Below are 7140 nucleotides of genomic sequence, written 5' to 3'. Positions count from 1 at the left end.
GAGCTCTAAGTTGACCATCTATCTCAAGCAAACCATATTCAAGTGGGATAATAAAGCTTAGAGATAAGAATTTTACCCACTTAAATGAAAGGATGGATGGTGATGGCTTAGGGAGAGGTGTCTCTAGTGTCCTTGCAAGCTCTACTCCCTTGTGTTCTTCCTTGACAATTTCCACCTCCTTGCAAGCTTCTTCAATTTTGACCTCTTCCTCTTGGTAGCTTTTTTCCAATTCAATCTCTTCTTTATTTCTTACCAAGGGTATGGGAGGTTGTGTATCTTCATCTTTAATCTCTATGTCAAGTCCAATGGGAGAGGATTCAATTATAGATAATAATTCATCAATGATTGAATCTATCTCTTGATCAACCTCTTCAAGATCTCTAACTATGATATGCTTTGGAGGTTGTACACCCTCCTCAACATCAATATCAAGCTTCTTGGAAGAGGGTTCTATAAGTATACATTCCCTTGGACCTTCAACATCTCCTAAATCTTCAACCATTCCTTCCGGCTCAATTGTCTCAACTTCCTCCCATTGTTGCACTTCTTGCTTCAACTCCTCTTCTCCACCTTGAAGCTCCAAATTCTCTTTTTCATTGTGCTCCTCAACTAATCCTCCACATTTAAAAATAAGGGTATCTTGGATAGTTGAGCATAATGATGCCAATTGGCTCATCACTTTGGTTAAGCTAGCCACAGCTTCCCCTTGCTTTTGGTAATGAGTTAGAAGTTCTTGTTGTTCTTGCATTAGGGGTTGGAGAGATTGGTCCAATGAAGGTGGTGGTGGAAGAGATGGTTCATTGTTTGGGAGAAAGGGTTCATAATTGGAAGGTGGTTCTTCTTGGTAAGGGTATGAAGATGGTGTATATTGAGGTGGTTCTTGGGAGTAATTGTGTTGGAATGGTTGTGGTTCTATGTATGGTTCATATGGCTCATAAGGTGGTTAGTATGGTGGATAAGGATTAGGGTCATATGGGGGTGTTTGGTGGTAGGGGGCTTGTGAGTATGGTGGTTGAAGGCTATGTTGGGGGAAGGGGTCATATGCATATGGTGATTGTGGGTGACAACCACAATGAGGGTCACCACATCCATTAGGTTGGTATGCATTAGGAGTTGGATTATACCTATAAGAAACCGGCGGAGGTTGTTGCCAAGAAGGTTGATCAATTCCTTGAGGCTCCTCCCATCTTTGAGTGTTCCACCCTTGATGCTTGTTATCATTGTAGCTTCCATTCCCTACAACATAGTTAGAACCAAACTCATAGCCAAAGGGATGAGAATTCATGGTAGCAAGAGAAAATGAAAACAAAAACTAACAAGAAGCAAGAAAAACAAGATGCTACAACTAACAAAAACTAGCAAACAAACCAAAAATCAAGTTATTCACAATATTGACATATATATAATAACTAATAACAAGCACACATTACAATTTCTCCGGCAACGGCACCAAAAACTTGATGTGAGTATTATTACCGGTTAGGAATTTAACAAAATAATTTCGTTGTGAGCTTAGCCCAAACCGACATTCGATCCTCAAATCAAAGTTTAATTTTGGTTGTCACAAGTCTAACCTAATAAAAATAACTGAGAGTATTAGTCTCGGGTCGTCTTCTCAAGGAATTGCAGTGAGGTATGCGTATTATTGGTTATGGTATCCAAGGGGGGTTGGTAAAAAGTGCAAGAAATTAAATGTCAAGAAAATAGAACAACAACTAAAGAAAGCAAGTAATAAAGAGAGACATTCATGGCAAGGATTAGAAATATAGGCTTTCTATCCTAGTCATTAATCATAATACAATACTTAACAAAAGCTAATCCTATTTAGTCATCTCCAATAATGGAAGAAGGTATAATGTTATCTTCACATGAGAGAAAGTCAAATAAGACTAGTTAATCTCAATCCAAAAGTCCTAATCAACTCACTAATTGAATTAGCAAGAGATTAGAGTCAATGGAAACAATATTAACTAACAACTCTAGATCACCAACATGAGTTGGGTCTTAATGACTCAAGATTGCCTAATTTCTCTTTCCAAGCCAAGAATGCTCAAAAAGCTACTCTAACATCCAACCAAGCATTTTGTCAAACACTTGGAAGGCATAAAAAGAAAGCATATTAAATTATAAGAAATATAAAATCTAACAACTATCCAATTACAAGAAAATAACAATAACAACTCAAATTAACAATAAAAGAACATCAAACATCAAATTGCATTGAAAGGAAATCCAAATCCAACAAGGGTCTTCATAAACATAAAAAGAGGCATAAAAGGGAAATTAACGAGAGAAACTAAGAGAATCAAAGCAATTGAATAAGGAAAAGTAAAGAAAACAAGATGAAAATAAGAAATTAAACCTAGATCTAAGAGGAATTAATCTAATTCTAACTTAATTCTAGAGAGAAGAGGGAGCTTCTCTCTCTAGAAAACTACCTACAACATGATGCTAAGCTAATCTAATTGCTCCCCCCTTGACCCATCTTGAGTTCTGCATCAAATAGCCTCAGAAATGAGTTGGATTTGAGCCTAGAAAGCTCAGAAATCGCGCCCAGCAAATTCACTTTAATGAGGTCACGTGATCAGCGTCACGAGTACGCGTGGACGACGCGTGCGCATTGCTGGCCAAAATTCCTCCTCACGCGTACGCATGGGTGACGCGTTGGTGCGCGGAATCGTGATATCAACACTTCTTCACAACTCCGTGCAGCTGACCAGCAAGTGCACTGGGTCATCCAAGTAATACCTTACGTAAGTAAGGGTCGATCCCACGGAGATTGTCGGCTTGAAGCAAGCTATGGTCATCCTTGTAAATCTCAGTTAGGCGGATTCAAATGGTTATAAGGTTTTAATAATAAAACAGAAAATAAAATAGAGATACTTATGTAATTCATTGGTGGGAATTTCAGATAAGCGTCTGGAGATGCTTTGTTGCTTCTGAACTTCTGCTTTCCTACTGCCTTCTTCCAACCATGCCTTACCTCCTTCCATGGCAAGATGTATTATCCTCTCGGATGAAAACAAATCCATATGCGCTGTCACCGTACGGTTAATCATCTGTCGATTCCCGATAGCATCGGAATAGGACCATTGTCCTTTTGCACACTGTCATTGTGCCCAACATTTGCAAGTTTGAAGCTCATCACAGTCATCCCTTCCCAGATCCTACTCGTAATACCACAGACAAGGTTTAGACTTTCCGGATCTCAGGAATGTTGCCAATGGTTCTAGCCTATACCATGAAGATACAAATCTCACGGACTCGGTCCGTGTATTAGATATCCAAGAGAGTATACTCCGGCTATCGTCCAATGACTACGTTGAACATCATGTAGATCGCTTTGTGGTTGTCAGGCACGCGATCTTGGCTAAGCGAGTAACGAAGATTGGGTGATTGTCACGGGTCACCCCTTTATTCTGACTTAACTGAATTAAGAACGAGAGTATATCTTGGAGAAGAAGTAGGCGTGAATTGAAGGAAAAACAATAGTACTTGCTTTAATTCATGAAGAATAGCAGAGCTCCACACCTTAATCTATGGGGTATAGAAACTCCACCGTAGAAAATACATAAGTGAAAAAGGTCTAGGCATGGCCGAATGGCCAGACTCTAGACGTGAAGATACAAGTTTCAAAGATGGTCAAAAGACTTTTAAAAAAACTCCTAAAATAAATCTCCAAAAGTAGTTTATATACTAGACTAGTAACCTAGGGTTACAGAAAATGAGTAACTAAGTGCAGATAGTGTAGAAATCCACTTCCAAGGACCACTTGGTGCGTGCTTAGGCTAAGCAATGAAGCTTTTTCGTGCATAGGCTATTCTTGGAGTTAAACGCCAGCTTTGGTGCCAGTTTGGGCTTTTAACTCCAATTCTGGTGCCAGTTTGGGCGTTTTGCGCCAAGATGTTTTAGGCTGACTTTGAATGCCAGTTTGGGCCATCAAATATCGGGCAAAGTATGGACTATTATATATTGCTGGAAAGCTCAGGATGTCTAATTTCCAAGGCAATTGAGAGCGCACCAATTGGGCTTTTCCAAACTTAAATTGTTGCTTGTCCCCAAGTAACTAAAAATAAAATAGGATAAAAAGAAGAGAATATACAATGAATTCCAAACTTATCAATGAAGATTAGCTTCAATTAGATGAGCGGGACTTGTAGCCTTTTTGCTTCTGAAAAGTTTTGGCATCTCACTTTATCCTTTGAAGTTCAGAATGATTGGCTTCCATAGGAACTTAGAATTCAGATAGTGTTATTGATTCCCTTAGTTCAGTATGTTGATTCTTGAACACAGCTACTTTATGAGTCTTGGCCGTGACCCTAAGCATTTTGTTTTCCAGTATTACCACCAGATACATAAATGCCACAGACACATAATTGGGTGAACCTTTTCAGATTGTGACTCAGCTTTGCTAAAGTCCCAAGTTAGAGGTGCCCAGAGCTCTTAAGCACACTCTTTTTTTGCTTTGGACCATGACTTTAACCGCTCAGTCTCAAGCATTTCACTTGACACCTTCATGCCACAAGCACATGGTTAGGGACAGCTTGGTTTAGCCGCTTAGGCCAGGATTTTATTCCTTTGGGCCCTCCTATCCATTAATGCTCAAAGCCTTGGATCCTTTTTACCTTTGCCTTTTGGTTTAAAGGGCTATTGGCTTTTTCTGCTTGCTTTTTCTTTCTCTTACTCTTTTTTTTCTTTATTTTTTTCATATTTTTTCCGCAAGCTTTGTCTATTCACTGCTTTTTCTTGCTTCAAGAATCAATTTTATCATTTTTCAGATTATCAATAACATTTCTCCTGTTTCCTTATTCTTTCAAGAGCCAACAATTTTAACATTCATAAATAACAAATTCAAAAATATGCATTGTTCAAGCATTCATTCAGAAAACAAAAGGTATTACCACCACATCAAAATAATTAAACTAATTTCAAGATAGAATCCGAAACCATGTACTTCTTGTTCTTTTGCAATTAAAAACATTTTTTATTTAAGAAAGGTGAAGGATTCATAGGACATTCATAGCCTTAAGACATAGACACTAGACACTAATGATCATGTAATAAAGATACAAATATAATAAAACATAAGGCATAGGAAACAAAAAACAGAAAAATAAGAACAAGGAAATTAAAGAACGGGTCCACCTTAGTGGTGGCGGCTAGTTCTTCCTCTTGAAGATCTTATGGAGTGCTTGAGCTCCTCAATGTCTCTTCCTTGCCTTTGTTGCTCCTCCCTCATGACTCTTTGGTCTTCTCTAATTTTATGGAGGAGGATGGAATGCTCTTGGTGCTCCATCCTTAGTTGTCCCATGTTGGAACTTAATTCTCCTAAGGAGGTGTTGATTTGCTCCCAATAGTTTTGTGGAGGAAAATGCATCCCTTGAGGAATCTCAAGGATTTCTAGATGAGGAACTTCCTCATGCTCTTGTTGAGGTCCATGAGTGGGCTCTCTTGTTTGTTCCATCTTCTTCTTAGTGATGGGCTTTTCCTCTTCAATGAGGATATCTCCCTCTATGGCAATTCCGGCTGAATTGCATAGGTGACAAATGAGATGAGGGAATGCTAACCATGCCAAAATGGAAGACTTGTCCGCCACCTTGTAGAGTTCTAGGGATATGATCTCATGAACTTCTACTTCCTCTCCATTCATGATACTATGGATCATGATACTTCCTCATTGAAAATCACTGCCTTTCCACCCTCTATAGGTTCGGCCATGTGGAAAGTGTTTATGGCCTTGCACTCTCTTTTTGGATTCTCTTCTGTATTGCTTGGGAGAGTATTGGAAGGGAGTTCAGTAACTTTCTTACTCAGCTGACCCACTTGTGCCTCCAAATTTCTAATGGAGGACCTTGTTTCAGTCAAGAAACTGAGAGTGGTCTTAGATAGATCAGATACTACAGTTGCTAAGTCAGAGTGGCTCTGTTTAGAATTCTCTGTCTGTTGCTGAGAAGATGATGGAAAAGGTTTGCTATTGCCAAGCCTGTTTCTTCCACCATTATTATTGAAGCCTTGATTAGGCTTCTGTTGATCCTTCCATGAGAGATTAGGATGATTCCTCCATGAAGGATTGTAAGTGTTTCCATAGGAATCTCCCATGTAATTCACTTCTTCCATTTCAGGGTTCTCAGGGTTAAAGGCTTCTTCTTCAGAGGAAGCTTCCTTAGTACTGCCTGATGCAGCTTGCATTCCAGACAGACTCTGAGAAATCATAGTGACTTGCTGAGTTAATATTGCATTCAAAGTATCAATCTCAAGAACTCCTTTCTTCTGAGTTGTCCCATTATTCACAGGATTCCTTTCAGAAGTGTACATGAACTGGTTATTTGCAACCATTTTAATGAGTTTCTGGGCTTCTGCAGGCATCTTCTTCAGATGAAGAGATCCTCCAGCAGAGTGGTCTAATGACATCTTAGACAATTCAGACAGACCATCATAGAATATACATATGATGCTCCATTCTGAAAACATGTCAGAAGGACACCTTCTGATCAATTGCTTGTATCTTTCCCAAGCTTCATAGAGGGATTCACCTTCCTTCTGTCTGAAGGTTTGGACTTCCACTCTAAGCTTACTCAATTTTTGAGGTGGAAAGAACTTGGCCAAGAAAGCATTGACCAACTTTTTCTAAGAGTTTAGGCTATCTTTAGGTTGTGAGTCCAACCATGTCCTAGCTCTGTCTCTTACAGCAAAGGGGAGAAGCATAAGTCTGTAGACCTCAAGATTAACCCCATTGGTCTGAATAGTGTCACATATTTGTAAGAATTCAGCTAAGAACTAATGAGGATCTTCCAATGGAAGTCCATGAAACTTGCAATTCTGCTGCATTAGAGAAACTAATTGAGGCTTAAGCTCAAAGTTGTTTGCTCCAATTGCAGGAATTGAGATGCTCTTTCCAAAGAAGTCAGAAGAGGGTGCAATAAAGTCACGAAGCATCTTTCTTGCATCTCCACCATTGTTGTTGGGTTCGGCCATCTCTTCTTCTTTTTCGAAAAATTATGTCAGGTCCTCTCCAGAGTGTTGTGCCTTAGCTTCTCTTAGCTTCCTTTTTAGCGTCCTTTCAGGTTCCGGATCAGCTTCAACAAGAATGTTCTTATCCTTGCTCCTGCTCATATGAAAAAGAAGAGAACAGAAAAGAAT

General features: G+C 39.3%; 1 non-coding gene across 1 annotated transcript; it reads left to right on the top strand.

Annotated features, from left to right (window-relative positions):
* Positions 1-6469: 6469 nt before the first annotated feature.
* On the top strand, positions 6470-6573 carry LOC112774412 (small nucleolar RNA R71). The gene has a single exon (XR_003188904.1). It is a non-coding gene; the product is annotated as a small nucleolar RNA R71 (small nucleolar RNA).
* Positions 6574-7140: the final 567 nt, after the last annotated feature.

This window comes from Arachis hypogaea, chromosome 18, assembly GCF_003086295.3.
Source record: "Arachis hypogaea cultivar Tifrunner chromosome 18, arahy.Tifrunner.gnm2.J5K5, whole genome shotgun sequence".
Classification (NCBI taxonomy): domain Eukaryota; kingdom Viridiplantae; phylum Streptophyta; class Magnoliopsida; order Fabales; family Fabaceae; genus Arachis; species Arachis hypogaea.
This window is presented reverse-complemented; position numbering and strand designations above follow the sequence as displayed.